Source organism: Ahaetulla prasina, chromosome 2, assembly GCF_028640845.1.
Source record: "Ahaetulla prasina isolate Xishuangbanna chromosome 2, ASM2864084v1, whole genome shotgun sequence".
NCBI lineage: Eukaryota > Metazoa > Chordata > Lepidosauria > Squamata > Colubridae > Ahaetulla > Ahaetulla prasina.
The window spans coordinates 165,547,149-165,559,918 of NC_080540.1; positions in this window are offsets into that span (position 1 = coordinate 165,547,149).

Here is a 12,770-nt window from a genome sequence, read left to right on the forward strand (position 1 = left end):
CCCTAACCTTGATATACATAATAAGGAGGCTTGGATGTCTTTATGGAATCGGCATATTCATTCTGGAAGGCCTTTAGTGCACTCTCAGCCAGATTAAGCCACTGAGAAAAACCAAAGAAATTTCCTCGCTCCCTTTTTTGTAAATTAAACTAGTGCAGAGAGAGACCTCCTCTGGAGTCGAGTGGATAGAGGCAGCATTGATTGATTGAGTGATTGATGGATTATGTGCCACTGATAACTACTTTTAGTGACTATCTAAATAGATTTCCTCCCTAACGATAAAGCTCTTAACCTAGTGGTGTTTTCATCATATTGTAACTGAGCCAGTGGTGGGATTCAGCCAGTTTGCACCACTTCAGCAGAACCGGTTGTTAACTTTCTGAGCAGTTTGATGAACCGGTTGTTGGAAGAAATCATCAGAGCAGAGAACCGGTTGTTAAATTATTTGAATCCCATCACTGAACTGAGCCCATCTACTGTATTTCAGTCGTCCTCTTCTCTTGTCCTTCCATCTTTCCCAGTATCAGACCTTCTTCAGAGAGCGAACTCTTGGCATAAATGTGTCTGAAATTGGATAATTTGAACCTGGTTACTTCTGCCTACAGTGAGAAATCTGGACTGATTTGTTTGATATCCATTGGCCTGGGTTTGGGTTTTTGTTTGTTTGTTTGTTTACTGTCCACAATATTTTCAAGTGTCTGCAATGTCATACCAAACAGGCTTTGTCCGAGAGCAAGAGAGAATACAGTAAAAAGTTTGTGGATGGAAAAGACTACAGCCTTTTATTTTTTTATTTTTTTGATAGATGCCAAATATCCCAGGTCATCATATTCCATTGTGCTTGTGTATTTGTGTAAATACCTACCCCGTTATACCAGGTATCACCAGTGTTATAGAAAGCAGTTACCAATTAGTTCACTCATTTTTGCCTCAGCCAGGGCAGTATTATACACTGGTCCTATGCATAAATTACTTCTGCTAGCAATGCCATCCACTGGGAGGTTCTTCCACCCTCACTACACAAAGCAACAATTACAAATACTTATCATCCGGATGGTAATATAGAGAGTCAGTGTTCAATTGTGTTAGTTTTTCCATGGGTGGAGTAGGGGAGATTTGCAAGGAATAGCCACCCTCCATTCATATCCGTGTGGCAAAAGTGAGTGTGTGCCCGTTATAAAAGGAAGAATAACAGAATAACAGAGTTGGAAGGGACGTTGGAGGTCATGTAGTCTAACCCCCTGTCCAGGCAGGAGACCCTATACCATTTCTGAGAAGTGGCTGTCCACTCTCTTCTTGAAAGTCTCCAGTTATGGAGCACCCACAACCTCTGAAGGCAAGCTGTTCCACTGGTTGATTGTTCTCACTGTCAGACAATTTCTCCTTATTTCTAGGTTGAATCTCTCCTTGATCAGTTTCCATTTATTGTTCCTTATCTGGCCTTCGGGTGCTTTGGGAAATTGGTTGACCCCAGTGGTGAGATTCAAATAATTTAACAACTGATTCTCTGCCCTAATGATTTCTTCCAACAACCAGTTCGCCAAACTGCTAAGAAAGTTAACAGCTGATTCTCCCGAAGTGGTGCAAACTGGCTGAATCCCATCACTGGTTGACCCCTTCCTCTCTGCGAGAGCCCCCAGACTGAAGCAGGATCCCAGATGAAAGCCTAACAAGAATGTGTACTCTTCAACGTGAGTTATTCTAGGCCCTTTCTTCACCTTTTCAAGTTTAATTTTTAAAAAGCATATAATTTCCAAATAGTTGGCCAGCACTAACCTCTTATCTTTGTAGCTGATTAGTGCAGAAGGACTCTTGGCCCGCCTCTCAGCCTTTGATTTTTGTTCTGGCTGTGTTGCATTTATCCTTCTCATCTCCATACAAAACATAGCCCACCCGCTCTGCAGTGACATTTTGGGCTCTGGAGTGAAGGCAGGGGTGAAATTCAGCAGGTTCTGACAGGTTCTGGAGAACCGGTAGCGGAAATTTTGAGCAGTTTGGAGAACCGGCAAATACCACCTCTGGCTCAGTAGTGTGTTTCAAATTTTTTTACTACCAGTTCTGTGGGTGTGGCTTGGTGGGTGTGGCAGGGGAAGGATACTGTAAAATCTCCATTCCGTCTTCAATCCAGGAAAAGGATACTGCAAAATCCCCATATCCTCCCCGATCAGCTGGGACTTGGGAGGCAGAAAATAGATGGGGGCGGGGCCAGTCAGAATTTTTACTACTGGTTCTCCGAACTATTCAAAATTTCCGCTACCGGTTCTCCAGAACTGGTCAGAACGTGCTGAAATCCACCTCTGCTCTGGCTAGCCCCAGAGTGGGGTGGGAATGGAGATTTTGCAATATCCTTCCCCTAGGAGTGGGGTGGGAATGGAGATTTTGCAATATCCTTCCCCCAGGAATGGGGTGGGTATGGAGAGTTTGGCAATATCCTTACCCCAGGAGTGGGGGGGGGGATGGAGATTTTGCAGTATCCTTCCTCTGCCATGCCCATCAAGCCATGTCCACAGAACCGGTAGTAAAAAAATTTGAATTTCACCACTGAGTGAAGGATTAAGGCAATCACCTCTGCAAGAGAGACCTGTGTCGGTCCTTTGACCATTCACCTCCCAGTTGGCACAAGCTGGAACTGGAACGTAGCTTGCTGAAATGTTAGCAATGCTACCTACCATCAATATTCCCGTGGATCTAATAGGGAAGCGCTCTAATAGGAGACCCATTATCCCCATGGAGAAATGCTTACTTCTTGTACTCAGAGTGCTAGTTCAAGAATTAGAAAGGCAAGTACTGACTTCAAGAGCATTGCCACTGTCCCTCCCCTTTCCTGACATGTCAAAGCAGGCAAGGAGAGATGCGAATCAGGATGAGCCTTTTGTCACCCCTCCTGAGGGAACAAAGCCTGCGTACAGTTATTTCCATTTAATTATTTCCTTGTAACAACTTCCCCTTTGCTACTGTGGAATATCTTTATGTAAGTACATGACATACAAGCTCCTTAAAGGAAAAAGGGAAAAGAAAAGAAACAATCCACTCCTTAGCACAATAGTACAATATGCCCTCAGGTATAACTTGTACAGAGATATAACAAAGTAAAATACAACCTTCCTTATGAGCCCTTTTGTCGCTTCCTCACATTTGATTGATTATGTGCCATGAAGTCACTGTCAACTCTTAGCAGCCCTGTAGATGGACTTTCTCCAGGACAATCTGTCCCCAAGTTGGTCTTGTAGCCTCCTTCTTCGTATAGTGTGATATTTTAGGATGCTTCACTACTGTAAATTTAGGCAGAAACCATTTCCATGTATAATACTTTATTTTACAACCATGAAGCTGGAATGCTAGGTTGGAAAGCAGAGTTAGTCTGGCTTGTAGCTCTTGATACCCCAAAGATTGCATTGTTAAAACTGACTGAATTGCTGTAACTTTGCCCTCTCCTGTATGTGAAAGTAAGTAGCTAAAAGAGGCATTATCTCTTGATCTTAATGCTCCTGTTTTACTTACAATAGAAAACTCTTAAATGAGCAAAAAGGGTAGAAAATTCTACTCTACTCTTCACTGGGAGCTCCATTGTCATGTGCTCTTTGGCTGAAGGTCCCCAAAATGGGAGGGAGAAGAGCAACCCTGTTAAAAAAAAATTAGCAATGTAACGTCATGTACAAGCAACCATGTCAGCAGCCGTTGGTCTCACAATTGGCCTTACTGCTGATCCAGTTCTACAGAGGAATTATTGAGTCTGTCATTTGCACCTCTATAACTGTCTGGTTCGGTTCTGCAACCCAACAAGACAGACACAGACTTCAGAGGATAATTAGAACTGCAGAAAAAATAATTGCTACCAACCTGCCTTCCATTGAGGACCTGTATACTGCACGAATCAAGAAGAGGGCCGTGAAAATATTTGCAGATCCCTTGCATCCTGGACATAAACTGTTTCAACTCCTACCCTCAAAACGACGCTATAGAGCATTGCACACCAGAACAACTAGACACAAGAACAGTTTTTTCCCGAAGGCCATCACTCTGCTAAACAAATAATTCCCTCAACACTGTCAGACTATTTACTGAATCTGCACTACTATTAATCATTTCATAGTTCCCATCACCAATCTCTTTCCACTTATGACTGTATGACTATAACTTGTTGCTGGCAATCCTTATGATTTATATTGATATATTGATCATCAATTGTGTTGTAAATGTTGTACCTTGATGAACGTATCTTTTCTTTTATGTACACTGAGAGCATATGCACCAAGACAAATTCCTTGTGTGTCCAATCACACTTGGCCAATAAAAAATTCTATTCTATTCTATTCTATTCTATTCTACATGCACCGAGAAAGCCATTCAGATAAACTACTTCAGGTATTTGCAAACTTGCTCTGCTTTCGATAATGGCAACCTTGCATTTCCATCTAAAGGACCTCAGCCAAATTTGCCTTCACGGATGCTGCTTGTATGATTGTTCTGTCCTGCTCAGTTGAATGAAGGTTGCAAGGAGAGAGAGAGAAAGAGAGAGAGAGAGAGAGAGAGTGAGTTGCCTCAAAATTATATGCTGAGAAATGACTGCAAGATGCTCGTGCCAGAAAAGCTGAAAACCAGGAATATCAGTCCCTCTGATTTTTTTTTATAAATAGGTATAGTCAAAGGTGAATGAAAAAAAACATGTTTTTTTTTTTAAGACTGCTGCATAGTTATGAGTGAGAGGCGGCTAAAGTCATCCCCAATGCTATCTAGTTGTTCCCTAAGGGAGTTTCTGTCCTAAAGTGCGCTAAACTCTTAGTGATGCTTGAAAGTTTTGTTGGCATTGGTTCATGCGTCACCAGAACTCTTCAGTTAGAGAGCAGTGAGGGACGGAGAAAAGAGGAAAGTAAGCATAGGGAGAAAAGGAGACACACGTAGTATCCCCTGCCATGAAAATGCAGATAATCCTCATTTCGCAACCCCAATTGGGACCAGCAAGTTGGTCGTTAAGCAAAGCATCACTAAGCAAAACCGCAACTGTGCTTATAATCTTACTTCAGCTTTCCTTTGCTTTCCAGCCCTGCAAAAGTCATAAAGGTGAGGATTGGTTGGAAAGCTATTTTTTCATCACTAAAGGAGGAAATTAGAAATTGCAAGGCCTTGATTTGTTCTTGTGCATTATAGAAAGAAATGGCCAATAGACTTTTTTTTAACCATATTTTATTAATCTTAAAACAAACAAAAGGACAAAAACGTAAATACAACAATACAAAATTACAAGAATACAAAAAAGAAAATGTTTGTGCAGAACTGTGACCATTTACACTACATATCACTACAAAGTTTTTATAGTCTATACATTTTACTTCGTCAAATTTTTACTATGTCTGAGTCTGTTTTATTCTTCAATTTTCAATCCATTTGTACTATTTCTCCCATGATACATAATACTCCAAGTCTGTCATTCCTTTCAATTCCAATGATAGTTTGTCCATTTCAATGCAGTCAAAAATATTTTTTTAAGTCCTTGGAAGGCGTCTTTACATTCTTCCAGTATTGCGCAAAAGCCCGTCTTGCCACGGTTGTTATATGTATAATCATATGTGTTCTTTTAATGTCGTAAATTTTTCTCATCATCCCCAGGAGGAACAATTCTGGTGTACATTCCAGTTGGTCACCGGTTATTTCCTGTAACCAATTTTTTATTTTTTCCAATATTTTTTCGATTTTGGACGCAGCCACCATGAATGATAGAAGGTACCCTGCTTCTGTCCGCATTTCCAACAATTTGGGGTTAAATTTGGATATATTTTTGCCAATCTTGAGGGAGCCATATGCCAGCGGTGGCCAATAGACTTCTATTAGCATCAGTTCAATGCACTGAGGATGTGGGAAAAGATCAATTCTATGCAAGAATTGTTGAGGAAAGGTTGAAAATAACACAAACAATGTCATACCTTCATGTGGCCAACCTATTTGGAATAGTGCATGAAGTTTGGATTTCCCAATCGCTAAATCCATTCATCCATATATCCATACATGCTTACATTCATACATCCGTACATACAATAATCTGTAGAAAGTCTCAGGAAAGGAAAATCAAAGGACCAAAGCAATTGCCCTATGAAGAAAGATTAACTTGAGGGTTTGTGTTAGGTAGGAAAGTAAACTGATTGTTATAGTGATATGGAGTATTGTCAAATTATAAAATGAGTGGAGAAAGGAGACAGAGGTCATTTACTTGTGGTGACAAAATCAACCTGCTATAGAATGAGAATGGGAAATAAAAAAAATATATTTCTTCATACAATATAAACACATTTGGAATTTGCTGCTACATGTCTGAGGGGGTTGCTATGGTCTTAGATGGCTTTATAGATAAAGAATTGGTAAATGGATCCCCCAGATTCAGAAGAAGTATGATATGAAAATAAATTCAGATTGAACACTCCATCTCTCTGTCTTTCTTTTGTAAGTTCTCACACATGTAACTAGTTTGTTTAACTCCAGAAGTAATTTTTAAAAGGCTTTGGGCTTTAGCAGACTCTTCTGAAAGACAAAAGAGCTGCTAGGAAGGAATTACAGAATTGAGAGGACCTGTGAAAGTGTGCTTAATTGAGGAAGTGAGAAGGGAAGGGAGGTTCATGAAAGTGAAAGGGAGACAATGGCAGCTAGAACATGAAGATGGGAGTGAAAAGGATTGGACAAAGTATAGACAGCAAAAACAAAGACATTTCTTAATTATCCCCACTGTGTCTGATCACAACTGGCACTGTGATTATTATCTGGAGATAATAATTATTTTCTGGACATGCAGTGGCTCTTCTACTGCAGAGCTGGGGCAGTTTTAGGGTTGCAAGATTTGCTATGCCTCATACCTTTATTTATTTATTTATTTATTTACTTACTTACTTACTTCAACTTTGCCATTGTCCTATTCCAGGCCAAACTAGTGAGCCACTAATATTCTGGATCACATATGCACACACACAGAGGGAGGGAGGGGGGAGAGGGGGGGAGAGAGAGAGAGACAGAGACAGAAAGATAGAGAGAGAGAGAGGTTGAGAATGAACACACTGACAAGGAGAATTCAAGAAATTCTAGACCAGGAGTACGAAAACTGAATGGAATTTGTAATTTGTAGTCCTCTCAAAAACCTCCTGGGTTCTCCAGTCTTCCTTCATTTCAAAACTACAATCTGGAAAGGCAAATACCATTTTATTACTATGATGGTTTTAAAAAATTAAGATCCCTACATACAGAAAACTAGTTGTGATCTAAGCCAACCTTCTGCTCACTCTTGCACTAAGAAAACCATCCTCAGTCCCAGTGTGAACCAGTGTGGCAATTCTGATCTATTCTCCCAACTACATCAAAAGCTCTCCAGCTGCAGTGCTGGATGTCTGTTCCCTGCCTCCATAAATATTTAAACATATTTTTTGCCAGCAGGAGAGTCAAGATGTATCATAAGTTAGGAGGGATTCTTTTGTATCTTATGACAAGATTTGGATATTGGAAGGAATGCTAAACATGAGAGTGTAAAAGGGAGAGAGAGAGAGAGCCCGAAGTTCGGTGATGCCATAAGATGTGAATGTCCTGTATTTTCTTCCCTTACAGTGCTTTGAAGGTCATAGGTTTGACTTAGGATGATGTTAAGTGGAAGCAGGTGGAGTATAGGTTCTTGGGAACTAAGCAGTTCATTGGCACATTGATTACAGGTTGGTAGTGCAATCCAAAGCTATCTTATAAGGGTCTAGGGCAGGGGTCAGCAACCTTAAAACACTCAAAGAGCCACAAAGGTCCTAACCGGAAGCCCCCCCTTCAATTCTGGAGCCGACCGGAAGTCCGGTTCCCCCACCATAGAGTCTCTTCCTAGCGTGGCATCCTTTTTCCTCTACCTGGCCTAACTGAAAGCCCTATCAATTGTGGAGCTGACCGGAAAACCCACTCCTTGCCATAGAGTCTCTTCCTAGTGCACCATGCTTTTCCTGCCCATAAATGGAAGCTGCTCTCAAAATTGTGGTGGCAACAGGGATCCGCAGCAGAGGGATGAAAGAGCCACATTTGGCTCCAGAGCTGCGGGTTGCTAACCCTGGTCTAGGGCTAGGCTTCTATCTGTCCTGTTCTGGTGAATTGGGGAAGGGATGTGCCTGCATAGACCACTAGTATTTAGTCCGTAACCCTTGATTAAGAGTTGTAGCGGCTCACTGGACCTGCAGGACCTGGTGCAAGTTCTAAGCTGAAGAGCCTCCCAGCATGACCTGCTGCCTCAAACCACCTTATTTCAGGAAACTACCCTAGCCAGGTGTCTATGGAGATTCTCAGTCATCCAGGTCACCGTTGTCCCAAAGGTGCTTTTTCAAAAGGCAATTGGACTTTCTAGTTTTTCTTTGAAGACGTTTCGCTTCTCATCCAAGAAGCTTCTTCAGATCTGACTGGATGGTGGGGAATGGCCTAGCCAGGTTTAGCCTAGACTACTGTCATGGCATGTGGGAAAGACCTTGGAAGACTGGGCAAAGAGATGCTGTCAAAGGAGATAACAGATAGCACAGTTTGCAACTGGATAGTGAGCGGAGCAAGAGGCTAAGAAAACACCCTCTCTACTTTCTTGGTGTGCATAACAGATGGGTGGGGGGAGAGAAATGTACTTTCAGACTTAACACAGATCTTGTCAATGTAGCTTTACAGTACAATTAGCTCAACTGGTTGTGGTTCCTATCTGGTTTAACTTGGAAGGCTGATACCAGTGCTGGTAGCCTCCTTCTGCCAGTAGACCTCTTCAATGGGTTGCTAATTTTGTAGTTTCTTCAGTAGCTTTGATCCATGGGGGCTGATTGATAAGTCAGACAACCCTTACCAATCTGTCAATGGCTTTGTTTTAGAGACATTATCCACCTGTATCCACTTACCAGTACAAATCTTCGGGGGGGGGGCTCTTTGGCCAAATCTAACAAATGGGGGTCATCCCAGGCCTATCTACAAATAAACACAAACATGCCCCCTCTTCTCCCCATATGGAATAGTAATATCTCCTCTATCTTTTTAGAAGCCTGGAGATAATTTGGCATCAAAATAAGGAAGTGGAGAAGGAGGAATGGCGGAGTGGACAAACTTTCTGAAGGTGTCAGAAAAAAGAGTGAAAACCAGTACTAGTATTTATAAAGTTGAAAGAACTTCTTTGGGGATGAAATAGGGCAAAATTATGGGAAGGGAAATTCAGAGGGATTATTGTGCTGGGTATAATAAAAATAAAGGAAGGCTCATAATGATTGAATTTAGAATAGAATAGAATAGAATAGAATAGAATAGAATAGAATAGAATTTTTATTGGCCAAGTGTGATTAGACACACAAGGAATTTGTCTTGGTGCATATGCTCCACATAAAAGAAAAGATACATTCATCAAAGTACAACACTTAAAATACTTAATTATAGTCATAGGGAACAAATAAGCAATCAAATCATATTAGGAAAGAGTCAATATAAATATATCAGTGTAAATCATAAGGATACAAGCAACAAAGTTACAGTCATAAGTGGAAGGAGAAGGGTGATGGGAACAATGAGAAGATTAATAGTAGTGCAGATTTAGTCAATAGTTTGACAATGTTGAGGGAATTATTTGTTTAGCAGAGTGATGGTGTTTGTTCTTATGTCTAGTTGTTCTGGTGTGCAGTTCTCTATAGCGTTGTTTTGAGGGTAGGAGTTGAAACAGTTTATGTCCAGGATATGAGGGATCTGTAAATATTCACATGATAGTCTAAATCCAAACCAAGAAAACCACTGTATAGCTTCAGTTATGTGTGAACCCAGGAGGTAATTTATCCTGAGAATCAAGGTCAGTTGTTTTAGTTTCCAAATGTGCAACGGGCAAACTGGGTATTTTATTCTTTTATACTCTGTATAGGACCAATTTTCTGTATTATGATATATGATAAATGTCACCACCATAGACAACATCCTCTCAGGGCAGAAAAATAGAACGGTCAGATGGAAAAAAAGAACAGGAAATTTCTGATTCTTTTTGGAATTAACAGATCGGAACAGTTCAGGTCTGTACTAGCAAACTAGCAATATTAGCACACTAATGTTTAGATACCCTAACTTGATATTCAGGGAACACCTCTTTCATTTTTGATCACTGTAAATGATTAACTTGTCCCATGGGCAATTAAACTTACACACAGACAACTTTTGCAAATTACTAAATTTGACATACAATGGAATGTGAATATTCTTTTCAGGAACAAGTGTGGTGTGCATCTTTTCATCTGTGTACTTTTCCCTCCCAAATGTAAATGTTATAATACTGCCAGCCTTTTACTCTCCAAGTCTTAAGATAGGAACTTGTCCTATAGCCGCCAAATCCTGGAATGAAATTGTTCTATACGGGTAGCCCTTGACTTATGACCACAACTGAGCCCAAAATGTATGCTGCTAAGTGAGAAATTTGCAAAGTGAGTTTTGCCCCATTTTACGACTTTTTACGACATTTGTTAATTGTGTCACTGGAGTTATTAAATTATTAACACCGTTGTTAAGTGAATCCGGCTTCCCCATTGACTTTGCTTGTCAGAGGGTTGTAAAAGGTGATCACATGACCTTGGGACACTGCAACAGTTGTCAAGTGGTGAGTCTGTAATGGTCATAGGTGTGAAAAATGGTCATAAGTCACTTTTTTCAATGCCGTTGTAACAATCGCTAAGTGAATTGTTGTAAGTCAAGAACTACCAGTATTCCAATTTCAGTCTAAAGACAGACTTTGTGAACTGAAGAAGAACTCAGGTTTGAACTTCCTGCAGAAGAGAATATAGCTCAGGACTGAACTGGGAAGTTCTTCGTACTCTTTGACCTTGGTGCCTTGCTTGCAAACATTTCATTACCCAACTAGATAAGACCATCAGTGTTTGGAAGCAAACAAAAACCAAGCTAATAGAGCCCCAAGAACTCTACAGTGCATTGTCTATGGAGATTTTCAGTCATCCAATTCATGGTTGTCCGAAAAATGCTTTTTTCAAAAGGCAACTGGACTTCGTTTTTTTTCCCCCCTTGAAGATGTTTCACTTCTCATCCAAAAAGCTTCTTCAGTTCTTACTAAACGAATTCAGATATAAAGTGGTAACAAACCACAGTTGGTGGAAACTAAAACTATGTTTCCCCATCCCATTTTTTTTTTATTTTAAAAAAGGCTCTGACTCTGTTTTGATCGTTGGATTTCTTGGTGTGGATAAAATAAAAACAGAAAGTTCATTTTTAGAATCACATCAGTTGGCCTTGTTTTAAGTAATGGAAAGAGCTTTTCTTCTCTACTTTGACCGTGGCCAGAAAGATACCTTTGGTTTGGCATTCGCTCTGTAAGGGAGGTTTCAGGTGAAAAAAAGGAACAAACAATAAATGAGATCTTTATCGTTCCACTGGGTTGGCCCCACGATCAGAGAAATTATAAGATTTTAATTAAAAAAAGGATAATTAGGCTTTGCAAACCATGGTTTCTCAGGGTACCCGAAAGCTGAAGTGTGATTCTCACCAGGGTGGAGCTACTGGATTCTGGTATAGAAGCTTGTTCTACTTGGCCATCTGGTCTCACTTCAATAAAAGCACTTGCTTGAAAGAGAATTTCCGGCATCCTCCCTTTGGGTGTTTCAATGTACTTGCAAAGTTCGCATCTGGGGATGTTGGGCAGGGGGGAAACCAATTGTGATGTGGCCTCAGGAGAGATTTCTGGCAAGCTCTTCAGCTTTACATGCTGAGGAGCTATTGTTATGAACGATAACATCAGCCTGGGTCTGGATGGCAAAGGTACAAATTAGCTTGCTTAAAATAAAACAGAATGAAAGAGAGGGAGAGAGGCGGGGTGGTGGTGGTGGTAGGTTTGCCCTGCACCAGGATATAATGCTATAAGAATATATATTCTAAAAACATTCAGCACAAACGCTCCAAATGCATGGCAGTGGAATCTTAATTGTATCCCAAAGCACGCTTTGAAGCCCTCTTCCCTTCACACAGACACACTGTCTCTCTCTCTCATGTATGTATACGTGTGGGTATGGGTGTGCTGCAATAGCAGTTAGACTTATATACCGCTTCACAGTGCTTTAACAGCCCTTTCTAAACGGTTTACAGAGTCAGCCTATTTCCCCCAACAATCTGGGTCCTCATTTTACCAACCTCGGAAGGATGGAAGGCTGAGTCAACCTTGAGCCATACTGCATTCTAACCACTGTGCCACCACAGCTCTTATGTCTGTGTATGTGTTGATATATATCATCATCATCATCATCATCATCATCATCATCATCATCATCATCATCATCATTTTAGCTATTATCTATCTCCTGCAGGATGAAGGTTTCTTCTGCATGTTTCCAACCCATGAGCTTTCTTTTGCCAATTGGGCCCACGATACTGACTCATATTTATGATGGTTCCAGTGTCATGTGGTCCCCTTTTGTGACCTTCTGACGAGCAAAGTCAATGGGGAAACGAGATTCACTTAACGACCATGTTACTAATTTAAGACCTGCAGTGATTCACTTAACAAATGTGGCAAGAAAATGGGGCAAAACTCCCTTGATTTCTCACTTAGCAGCATAAACTTTGGGCTCAAGGGTGGCAGTACATTGAGGACTACATGTAGTCAGTTTGTATCTGGATGTTGCTAGAGTGGAATGTACAGTGTTGAATGGTAGGTTAATTGCTTGGTAGGGTTTAAGACGGCTTAGGACCATGATGGCGAACCTATGGCACGCGTACCACAGGTGGCACGCGGAGCCATATCTGTGGGCATGTGAACATTGCCCTAGCTC